This window comes from Malania oleifera, chromosome 1, assembly GCF_029873635.1.
Source record: "Malania oleifera isolate guangnan ecotype guangnan chromosome 1, ASM2987363v1, whole genome shotgun sequence".
NCBI classification, from domain to species: Eukaryota; Viridiplantae; Streptophyta; class Magnoliopsida; order Santalales; family Ximeniaceae; genus Malania; species Malania oleifera.
Window position 1 is genome coordinate 1,580,695 of NC_080417.1, and position 13,020 is coordinate 1,593,714.

General features: G+C 36.5%; 1 long non-coding RNA gene across 1 annotated transcript; it reads right to left on the reverse strand.

Annotated features, from left to right (window-relative positions):
• Window positions 1–2,002: 2,002 nt before the first annotated feature.
• LOC131151655 (uncharacterized) lies at window positions 2,003–10,817 on the reverse strand. The gene is made up of 2 exons (XR_009135745.1): window positions 9,556–10,817; window positions 2,003–2,269 (listed from the first exon to the last, which is right to left on the reverse strand). It is a non-coding gene; the product is annotated as an uncharacterized LOC131151655 (long non-coding RNA).
• Between the last annotated feature and the right edge of the window lie 2,203 nt (window positions 10,818–13,020).

A 13,020-nucleotide genomic window follows, 5' to 3' on the forward strand; every position in this document is an offset into this window, starting at 1 on the left:
TGAATAGGATTTTTCATCCATATTTAAATCAATTTTTTGTTGTGTTTATCGATGATGTACTGGTCTATTCGAGGAGTGATGAGGAGCATGAGACACAGTTGAGTCAGGTTCTGCAAACGTTACGGGAAAAGAAGTTGTACGCTAAGTTTGGTAAATGTGACTTTTGGCTTGAGAAGGTCGTGTTTTTGGGGTATGTTATTTCTAGAGATGGTATTTTATGGATCCCAGTAAGATTGAGATGGTAATAAATTAGGCTAGACCGAGGAATGTCTAGGAGATCAGGAGTTTCTTGGGGTTAATTGGATATTATCGTCATTTCGTTGAGGGATTCTCAACTTTATCAAGGCCTCTAACATGACGGACTAGGAAGAATGTCAGATTTGAATGGGACGACAGCTGTGAATAGAGTTTTCAAGAGTTAAAGCAAAGGCTAGTCATAGCACTGGTGCTAATCATCCCGTCAGGGGGTGAGGGTTATACCATTTACAGTGATGCGTCCTTGAAGGGATTTGGTTGTAGATTGATGCAACATGGTAGGGTGGTGGCGTATGCGTCTAGACAGTTAAAAAAATATGAGAAGAACTACCTTACCCATGATCTTAAATTAGTTACAGTAGTACACACATTGGATATTTGGAGGCATTACCTGTATGGCGAGCGGTGTGAGATCTTTTCCGACCATAAAAGTTTAAAGTACTTTTTCACTCAGAAAGAATTAAATATGAGGCAAAGAAAGTGATTGGATCTAATTAAGGATTTCAATTGTACCATCAGTTATCACCCAAGGAAAGCAAACGTAATAGCTGATGCGTTGAGTAGGAAATCTGGGGAATCAGTATTGGTGACTATGGAGATCCGGTATCCGATCATGATGGATCTGGAGAGACTCAACATTGAATTAATAGAGAGTGGTTCTCAGGCTCACATTTCCAGTTTAGTGATGCAACCTACTCTGCAGGAAATAATTAAAGCTACTCAGAAAAAAGACCCAGAATTAGCAGAGGTGATGGATAGAGTGCAGAGTAGTCAGGGGGAGGAATTCAGTGTTGCAAATGATGGAGCTTTGCGGTTCCGTTCCAAATTATATGTTCCTGTCAATGTGGATATTAGGAGGACCATTCTAGAGGAGGCTCACTGATTTTTGTATGCATTTCATGTAGTACGAAGATGTACAAGGATTTGCAAGAGTCGTACTGGTGGAGTGGTATGAAGAGAGAGATCATCGAGTATGTAGTGTAGTGTTTGTCGTACTAGTAGGTAAAAGCTGAGCACTAGAGGCCGGTAGGTCAGTTACAGCCATTATTTATCATATAGTGGAAGTGGGATCATAAATCCATGGACTTCATGTCAGGATTGCTGACGATGTTGCACGACCAAAATGTCATCTGGGTGATTATTGACCATTTAACTAAGACTACCCACTTTTTGCCTATCAAGATCAGCTACTTTCTCAACAGGTTGGTGGAGATTTACATTCAAGAGATAGTTCGTTCACATGGGGTGTCGGTATCTATTGTATCATATTGATACCACGCTTTACGTCACGATTTTTGAGGAGTTTGCAGGAAGCACTAGGGTCTCAGTTGTCTTTTAGCACGACATTCCATCCTTAGTCGGACAGACAGACTGAGAGGACGATACAGATATTAGAAGAAATGCTCCGAGCATGCATATTAAATTTTGGGGGTAGTTGGACTCAATTCATGTCACTGGTAGAATTTGCGTATAATAACAGTTATCAGACCAGTATTGGCATGACACCATTTGAGACTCTTTATGGTAGGAGATGTCATTCTCCTTTATTTTGGAATGAAGTGGGTGAGTGGCGAGTTGTGGGACCATAACTTGTTCAGCAAGCGCATAATAAGGTTCAACTCATCAAAGAGAAAATTAGTGCAGCTCAGAGCCCCGAACCCTAAAACTCAGGTCTAACGCATTATACCTGATAAAATCCCTGATAATCCATGAACCAATATATACGCAGCAGAAAACATATACATAATTTCTATATAATATAATACCAAAGTTTATTAATTTTAACTATAATCTATAATAAATCATCCATCACCTGCATTTCCATAAATACATAACTCCCAAAACAATTCAGTATTTTCACAATCATTCTTTACTTAATAGTCTTAAAACATAAAACATAAAACATAAATATTTACATTCCCCAAAATTAACATAGAAATATACCCTTTTATTTTTTTATTTCCCAATAATGCTATAAAACCTCGAGCTCTCAAAGCTCAACCTCGAGGATGTCCTGAAAAATAAATATACATTTATATTCAGGTGAGACACATCTCAATAAGGGAAGAAACAATATATTAAACACAGCGTGTGGCTAACATGAGATATATAACAACATAATATTTAACATTTAAAAATCATTGACATAATTTCTGAAATCATTCCCTAAATCTAATCAAACACATGCAAATGTTTAACCCACAAGATTACCCGAGGATAGAGGTGATTATCCACCCATACAAGTAGCACCCCTCTATGATATTTAGGCAACCCAAAGGTCGCAATTAAAGCATATCAGGACACTCACCTTACTCAGTAAGCCCTCAAGTGATAAATTGATCTCGTACTCACACAGTTCATACAAATGTTTATTGACGAAGGCCCTAAGGATAAGGAAATATACCCGCCCATACAAGTAGGTTTCCTTTGCCCTAGTACGTTATGCGGCTACTGCCACATTTGTAGCTACTAGTGCACTCGCCTTACTCAGCAAGCCCTCAAGCGAAAGGTACGCCTTGCCCAATCGTAACATGTTCTACGTACATACATACTTATAATATCATAATACATCATTATTCCTATCATTATTCAATGATACACATCTGTTCACATTCATGGTTAAACATTGCATTGCATTTTACTTTAAGTGATTCTTTCCCATTTTACACTGTTCATATTTCACATTTCATTTCTCTTTCATTCATTTCCCTTTTCATTTAATACCCAACATCTTTTAACTGTTTTACCTAACATATTTCAACTGTCATACATTTATCCAACATTTTCAGCTGTTACACATTTACCTAGCCACTTTCAGCTATTACACATTTACCCAGTCACTTTCAACTATTTTACCCAGCATATTTCAGCTGTTACACATTTACCCAGCCACTTTCAACTGTTACACATTTACTCAGTCACTTTCAGCTATTTTACCCAGTATATTTCAGCTGTTTACATGATTGCATTAACACACACAAGCAACATAGTTCATATCGTATTTCATTCACAATGCATTACTTGCTTAACCTGCATTTCATACATTTAACATATATTTGCATAGAATCTCATGTCACACAGTTTAGCAATAACATTCATACATTGCTTGTAAAATAAGTCAACCAACATTTAATGTTTATATATTGAAAATACCTTTCATTTCTTACATAATTATCTTGAAAATATTTCCCACTTTCATTAGTTCATTTTCGAATATACATATCTAATAAACAACCTTAAACTTGAAAAAATATAATTTAAACAGTTGACATTTTACCCATACCGAAACATATACACGTATATATAACATAATTTATTTTTTCCATTAAATCATAAAAAATTATGGTTTAATATATATTTTTTTCCCTTACTTGGTTTCTTGAATTACGCCAACAGGGACTCCGAAAAATATTTGCGGCGCCTGAATAAAAAATTCTTAACTCTAATAAATTATTTCTGAATAAAATATTATTTAAATATTTCCTAAGACCATAATTCCTAAATAAATAGTAATACTCACAAATATACCCAAATTGCCAAATTTTTCAAATCTTACTCTCGCTTTGGAGTAGGCTTAGAAAACTCTAATTAGAAAATTACCTACGCCAAAATGACGACGATGACGACTAGGATCACGTGGTGGCACCCGATCGTCGATTTAACCACATATTTAAAGCAAAATTGAGAAAATGAGGAAAAATTACATTTCCCCAGAAGTAGGGCCTAAATCGTTCCCACGACAAATATGCTCTAATAGAAATGTCGGCAGCGGAGTTAGGAACCCAACGGCACCTTCCATTTCCCGATCAGTTGAATTTTCGTTGAAAAATAAGGGAAGAGAGAGAGACATTCATGGAGACGACGAATGTATTTCAAGGGGGGCAGCTCTGACTTCTTCTTTTCCTTCTTCTTCTTTTTCTTCTTCTTCTTCTTTCTTCTTTCAGTTACTTTATATATATATATATTTCTTATTTCAATTAGTTTTTTTTTAATCCAATGTAAAAATATTTAATTTAATAACTAATTATTTAATATTTAATTTATCTTAATTTAATTTAATTTCTTTAATTTTATTATTTTTTTTTATTTTTTCCACACCATTCCTTTTATTTATTTATATGTTATTTTATCTTTTTTATCATTATTTTAATCATTTTAATTTTTCGGATCTTTACAGAAGAGTTATGCTAATAATCACTACAGGAATTGGGAATTTGATGTTAGTGATCATGTATTTTTGAAGATAGCTCCGTTGAAAAGGGTTATGAGATTCGGCAGGAAGGGTAAACTTAATCTTAGGTTTATCGATCCATTTGAGATTCTAGAGAAAGTGAGGCCAGTGGCCTACAGGCTAACTTTGCCACCCGTGTTATCCAGAATTCATGATGTATTCCGCGTGTCTATGTTGAAGAAGTACATCTCAGACCCTTCTCATATTATTAGTTATGGTGAATTAGAGTTTAGTGATTCACTGGTGTATAATGAGGTACCAGTATAGATTCTGGATAGGAAAGTACAGAAATTATGTAACAAGAAGATTCCTCAGGTAAAAGTTTGTGGAGGAATCATTCAGTTGAAGAGGCTTCTTGGGAATCCAATGAGTAGATGAAGCAAAAGTATCCGCACTTATTCCAAGAAGTTTAATCGGGTAAAATGTAAGTAGTTAGGTAGTATTTCTTTTGTAGGCACATGTAAAAGTTTAATTAGTAAGTGGTATTTTAGTTTTGGGGGAATTTTCTTTTATGTATATAATCTCCCAGGACTTGAAATGTAACCACGGTATTCCTCCGTCATAAGTGAGGGTAAGTAATAAAATAAGTAGACCATTTTTCTTTTAAAGGATGATAAGTTACATGAACTGTAAATTTCAAGGACAAAATTTTATAAGGAGAGGAAAATGTAGTGACCCGAATAATTTTTATATTTAAATAATATTAGAGGGAGGAAATAGAAATTTGAAAGGAAAAGAAAGAGGCAGCAGCGTTCGTCGAAGAAGTTACAACTGGGCTCCTCGACGAGTGTATGTTTCGTCAACGAGAAAATACCGAAGAGCAAACCTCTCATTCCTGAATTTCATCGATGAACTTCCTTCATGACCTCATCGACGAGGTGACGTGGCTCTTTGACGAAGGCTGTAGTATAAATAGTTCTAAACGCGATTTTTTGATAGAATTTCAGCGCAGAATCCTCCCTTCTCTCTCCCTTCGGTTCCCCAACCTTCTCTCTAGTTTTCTGGGTCCATTCTTTGCCGGATCGATGATCCGAAGCCACCATGACACTCCTAGGGAAATTCTCTGCATATCTGCCATAGTGGATCGTCGGTGGGTCGAGTTCGGAATTCATTCCAAATCTAGGGTAAGACATTCTACTCATTATTTGACTTTTTGAAAGTTGTAGAAAGCGTAGTATGCGTAAAAAAATTGAAGTTTAGTTTTGGTGGGGACGACTGGATTGTGGGAAATGTCCCTAGGTCTTTCTTTTTGGGATGTATATACTTAAATACAGTGAATGTAGTAACTCTGGTATTGTGATAGATGATTTTATATTCATGATATTATGATTGTATATTTTTTGCTGCTTAAACTTCCGTTATGTGTTTTTGATGTATCCTTGGTACCCACGGGTTTAGGTGGATTATGATCTGCTGGATTTATTATATGGGTTTTATTGTATTATGGAAAAAAAAAATATGAAAATTAAGCAGGTCGTCACAACAGAGGTTGTTTATATATGTAATCTCGACCCTAGGTTAAGTCTTGACCGTTTAATCAATTAGATTAAGTAAATAACTCGCGTGTTTTCTCACTAAAGTTCATATTTTTAAAGTTCCCGCAGGTTTAGACGACTGAGCATTGGGTTCAGACGTCTGAAGTTCCTTAAAGCTTTGAAAAATTCAACTAGACACAGGATCAGACGACTGAACTTAAGGTTCAGACTTCTGAAGTCCCTAAGTTCAGACGACTGAAGTTAGGATTCAGTCTTCTGATATGCTTCTTCCTGTTTCTGAGTTTCACCAATAAATCTTCAGATGACTGAACTTAATCTTTCTAAAGTAATTCTTCAAACGGCTAAGCTTAAACTTTAGTCTTCTGGGCAGTGACTTCGGTCTTCTTTACAGTTCATTTTCTTGTTTTTTATTTTTAGTTTCCAAAAATTTGTTTCGCTCTCTTTCTTTGCTCTTTTATAAAACATTTTTCGAAATTTTAAAATAAGTCTCTAAGTCCATGTATTACCCCTAAAAGATTTTCATGACATGTATGAGTCCTAAGGTCAGTTTAGGATATATTTTGAGCTTCAAATTAAATAATATGAAATATGTAAATACATTTAGTTCACTCATTCCCATGACGATCTTGAACTTGACACTTGCATCTTCATTTTTCTACTCTTTTAGTTCCATAGATTGTGTCAAGTTGTAAATCATTTAATCCTCATAACTTCCATGACTTTCTAACCTTTCGTGCATGCTAAATATTGTTCTTGTTCACAATCTTAATGCATAGATCAAATGCCAAGTGATTTGTCATTATCAAAATAGAATTGGACTCATAGAGTCAACAATCTCCCCCTTTTTTATGATGACAAATACACGAGCAAAAATATAAAATGAGTTATGCTTAACAAGACTCCCGCCCTCAAATAATGCACAATCAAATATTCAACAATATGAAATATGCTCATACACAATTGAAAATAAGCAATAGTTTTGCACGTGTAACTCATGTACTTATGTACTTTTTTCAACTATTTTTGCTATAATCTTATATTCTTCTTCCCCTTTTGACATCAACAAAAAGGTATATAACATAAATTGTTCTAACATAATTATAACTTATCTTTGCACAAAAATTGCAACTTGTATATTTCAAAATTATATTGTGAAATATGTCTCCTTATGTTATGCAATGTACTTCTCCACCTTGCAAACCAAACTATTTTTTTGCTATTTTTGTTGTAGTCCTCTATTCTTCGTCCCCTTTTTAATTATTTAAGCTTATACACATTGTAAATTATGCAATTAAAAAAATATCTCTCCCCCTTTTTTATCTCAAAAAAAATTTCTCACCCTTTAGTTTTCATAAAAAAATTTACTCTAGTATATATCTCTCACTTTTTGGATCTTCAAAACAAATTGTACTCTAGTTTTGTGCTTTAAGTACATTCCGAAAATAATTATAACCAAAAAGACTAGCCATACAAATTCTAATTATATCAATGCCTTTCAAAACACGATCATATTATTAACTCAAGGAATTTGTGGCAAAGCAATATATTTTTTATTTAGAGTATTCAATAGGATCATCATAATTGAGTGCATGCCACAAAAAGTTCACTGCACATCTAAGCAAAAGAAATAATGGTGTTGCGACGTCTCGAAACCCAACCCAGATGTGTGGGTTTGGCTTGCGAACAGGGGGAAAATGATGGAAATGTGTGATTTTGAAAAATATATTTTCATGAAAAAGCAATGTGTGGTGGAGTCGTCACTAACCTTTTGAAGTGCGGTTAGAACACTTGATTGCTACCCCATTGGGGGTGGAATCGGCCTGCGTTACCAGAATCGGGTTTGGGAGTACGGTTACGCGAGGGGAAGGTATCAGCACCCCTACACACCTGTTCTTTACGAACGGTACCAGATTAATCGAAAATTATCCCAAAATAAATCAAATAAGCCTTTTAAAATTACTCCCTTTCATAAATCAAAAGTATGAAAATACTATATAGGTATTCCCTCATAACCGGGGCAAATCAATACTCCAAAAAGTCCATGCCCTTTGTTGCAATCATCGGAAAAGAAAATCGAAAATAGAGTACAAAATACTCTCCCAGGAGTTTTTGAAATCCGTAGGTTTTTCTAAATAGGAAAATAGTATTCGGGGAGGTTTTAGAAATTTGTTCAGGATGAAAATGATTTTTTTGTGCCTAAAATAATAATTTTGTGAATTTTCCTAAGCGTGAAAGTATTTTTGTGATTTTTTGTGATTTTTCCCGAACTTCAAAAATAATACAAATAAAATCAATAGAAATCAAAGTATGAAAATGTTTGTGGGATTTTTGAAAATTTTGTGATTTTTATGAATTTTCTGAATATCAATAATAAGAAGCAAATGAAATGGAGAAAACTAGCGTGAACCGGTTCGGGAGAGGACGAATCGGTCAAACGTTGACCGGTTCGGGGAAAACCAGTTTAAGGTTTTGGTCGAGACCATTTGTGGATTTTTGGAAATTTTTTAACATTTTTTCAAAAGTAATTAAAAGAAATTAAAGCCAATTCCCTAAAAATTAAAAAGAAAAATGGGAAATAAAATGGAAGACTAAACCAGTTTCATACCGGTTTAGAAGACCTAATTAGTTCGGGAAGGAGCTGATCCAAGGAGGGTCGACCCGTTTTAGGCCCGATCAAGGTCATGTCAAACCTGCAGCGCCTATGCGGCACATGTGTGAGTGTGGAAAAAAATGTGTATGCATGAAATGTGAAACATGTGTGAAAAATGTGCATGGATAAGAACAAGCATGCATGCATGACGTGTGAATGAACATTAATGGTGCGTGCAATTGGTGATGCATGAATCAATTTGTGTGCAGGTGTGTGTGTGTGCATGCATGCATGAACGGATAATGTCATGGAGGATGTTCTGAGTGTGCATGCATGACTGTGTGTATATATGCATGTGGGTACATGAAAGTATGCATGGCTATGAGTGTTAATGTATGCATGAATGTGTGTAACAACTGGTGTGCATGAGTGTGTGTAGGTGGTGACAAATTCAAACTCCACGACTCAAAATCTCTCACTAGCATTTCATCAAACAGTTTGCATGCACCAAACAAATTCCCACATTACTAGTGCATATGAATCAACACATTTCTCAAAAGTATCAACAAGACATTAGAAACTATACTCCTCATCCCCAAATCAAACAAGACCACCATACCAAAAACCTGTACTGCAATTCCAGTAAACCTGAATGAGCACAAGTACCCCAACATACCCAAACTCCATGGAGATCAAAGAAACATAACCAAATAAGTTTGGTTTGGGCATTTTATCAAACAGGTAGTAGAGATTTAGAAACCATGGGCTTCTCAGGAATAACTTATCCTCAAATCCCCAAAAGACATGTAAAGCACAGCGTTATGCGAATCCAAGATTTGGGCCAAACGTACCATTTCCTCCCACCATTTCCTTATGACTCAATAGTCTCGGAATAATAATTGAAGCACACCCAAATTAGAATTAATTCATAAAAAACAGTTCTGAGTTCAAAAATGCAGAAAAATCAAATTAGAAATTGATACCTCAGATAAACCTCCAACATTTCTTCCGGAAATCCCAAGATCAAAACTAAGATTCAAGCCAGATGGATCAATTGAAACATCAATTAATAAGAGAACATCAGAGGAGATGTGAACTTGAATAAATATCCTCCAAGAGAAATCCGACCATCTTCGCCAGTCTGACCAAAGAACCTTTGGTTAATTTGGATTCTGTAGCATGCGGCCTTGGTACAGATGATGGAACTGAAATTGTAGGAGTGAGAAGACCATCACCTACAACCACAGAAGCACCCAATAACACCACAACAAGTAGAACTGTCTGTAGCCTTTTATGCTTCTCAAGAAATCTCTTCAAAGAGGATGATGCTGCGGGGTTACGTGGTATGGATCTGAGTTTGCGGTGAGAGGGAGAGTGAGGCCGAGTGAAGTGGTGGCTACACAGGAATTTGAAGAAGCTGCGGCCTGGCCAAGAAGCAGAGGGGGCTGCTGCTATGGGCGATGGCTCGTGTGCTCGAGGGAGGCGGTAATGATGGATGCTGGTTTGTTTGCTGGTGAAACAGAGGGAGAAGGAGTGAGGGCGCTCTGGTGTGGTTCACGGCGGTAGTGGCAGCGGGTCAGGGAGCTTTGGGGATGATGAGCAGGGTGTTGCCCAACTGTGTGTGTTAATGGTTGTCTAGTGGAGTGAAAATGCAAGCTGGGTGAGGTGGAACCCGACCTGAATAGCAGACTCTACTAGAACAGAGTTTCTGGAAAGAGTCCGCAGGTGGTTCAAAAATGCAGATGGCTGGAGTCGGTGAACGAAAGGCCGGGAAATGGTGCATGCGACGTGAGAGATGCGATGGGAGGTGGCCGGAGAACTGTTGGTTTTCTCGGATGTTTTTCCAGTGTGAGGTGGTGCTCGCAGGGGGGTTTTTGTTTGAGCAGCGGCAGTGAGATCCGGGGACGACAAGATAGCTGGAGAGTTGCTGGTGGTCATGGAGCAGCGTTAGCCGGATCTAGAGATGGTGACAGTGGTAGCGATGGTTGTGATGTTGTCGGCGTGGTGGATCTGGAGGGTGGCCGGCAAAGTGGATGTGCGGCTGGGAGACAGAGATTGACCGAGAGACAAAGGGATGGGTTGCTTGTAGAGTGATGGAGAGGCAGAGGAGGGTGTGCGAGGCTCAGGTACGTGATATGGTGGAGTTGGCTGTCCGAATGAATGGAGGGTGGTCCAGGAGAGCTGCCAGAGATGGTCTCTGCCGGTGATGAAAGATATCAGAAATGAAGCCCCCCCTCCTTCCTCCTCTTTGCTCTGCGCAGGAGGTTTCCTTTATAGGCTGCAGATGGAGTTTTTGGCGCGGAAACAAGCGCGCGTGCCAACAGAAAATATTCCCCCTACCACGAGTGTGATCTGTTGGAACCGTTTCTCCAACGTGTCATGCTCTTTTTTTGTTTATTTTTTTTTCTTTGCACTTTTTTTTATTCAATTTTTTACTTACAATGAGAAACCCAAATTAATAACGCTTGATTCTTGAAAATTGGAAGTCCCCAGACTCGATAATACGACTCGATAACAAAATTAAACGACTCGACTCCTAAAAATTTAAGTTTTTTAGAAAAACTCAATTTAAAAATTGAAAAATACTCAAATTGAAAGATTCGATTTTAAAACCAAGAGAGACTTATTTTTGAAAATAACAGGACTTGGTTTAAATAACGGGATTCAATTAAAGATATCAAGACTAAATCAAAGGTGTCAGAACTCGACTAAAAGCACTAGGACTCAAATAAAAATGTCGGGCCTCTATTAAAAACATTGGGACTTCAAATGAAAATGTTAGGACCTAATTAAAAAAAACCAGGACTCGATAGAGGGCACTAGAAAATGCCGGGGCTCGGTAGGCATATTGTGACTTAGTTTAAAAACATCAAGACTCAACTTAATGTACAAGGACTCAATTTACGATACAGAGGCTCAATTTAAAAACACTAGACTCTTAAAGTAGGGTCCTCCAATTTTTGAGATTAGAAGTCAACTTTTATTACACCAGGTCTCCTTAGGGTAGCCTGGTTAAAATTGGGGTGTCGACAAATGGTAAGCATAATAAGATAGGAAATAATTTCTAGATGCTCCCCTTATGAATTTGAATACTTGCATAGATGAAATGAAATGCTTATACTTATCAAAGATTAATTTCACTACTAGTTCAAGGCTATATAAGCAATCATTGTAAAATATTTTAGACCAGCTATAGTGATACTATGATGCACATAAGTTCTTTATGCTCTTTCTCTAGGAATAGAGTTCAGCTCCCTTAAATATTTTTAAGCATGCAACAAGTTTAGTTCAGTATAGCTTAAACAAAATTTATGTAGTTAACATATTATGTAACGACCTGCTATTCAAATGGGATTTTTTTTTTTTATATTATAACATTTATAATGCTCTGATACCAAACTGAATTAAACCCAACCATCAACCTAAGCAGCGAGAAGTGGGAATCAAATAAACATAACCATATATAATTATATACAATACCCAGAGTGCTGACATGTTTCCCAAAATATACATATATGATTGTTTCCCAAAATACTCTCAACTGAATAGGGCTATACAAAAATACTCACTCTACTGTCAGGGTAATACTGAGGCCCCTCTATCTGCGAGCCTGATCTGTTCGCCTACCTGGATCACCTGAAAAATGTTAAAGTAATGGGATGAGCCAACGCTCAGTAAGACGAAATATGCTATTACTAGTGTGTGGTAGATGAGTTAAAATACTATGAAAATCTATTAATATATAATCATGTATCACTGAATTTGTAAATGCAATACCAGTAATATAAACCATCACCTTTTTCTAGTTACTTAACATTTCTATACTTTAGGTTTCTACTTAAAATACTTCTAATATATATATTTCCTGTCTCTGTAAATCTGTATAAACATAGTAATAACTGAAAACTTCCCTATGGATAACTGTGTGTCATGATTTAACCCCTCATGATAGGGTTGTACGGCCCATAGGCGGGATCTACCCTGACTGACCGACCAAGATAAATCACTATACTCCATCAGTCTGATCAGCCCTCCTCAACCCATACCTGATACGGAGCTTGTCCACTCGTGGGCTCTATACTTATCAACTGTTATACAACGTATTATTTGAATAGGTGGTTGCACTCTATATACTGTATGTAGCAACGGTACCGTACTCTGTATCAATTGTATTTCAAAAATGAACTGTAAAACTGCATGTCATGATATTGTAAACTGTATCTGTATCAACTATATAATCATGATATTCTATAATTACTATAAAATACTTCCTCTATCTATGTATTCTGTAAAACATAGCTCTGAAAAATACTGTAAAACATGTCTCTGTACTATATTCATATTCTCAAGCCACACAGTAATTTAAAACATGTTATACATAATGGATAAACTGTATTAAATAGTGTTATACCAAATAGTTAAAGGTCTTTCATTCCTACTATGTTTTG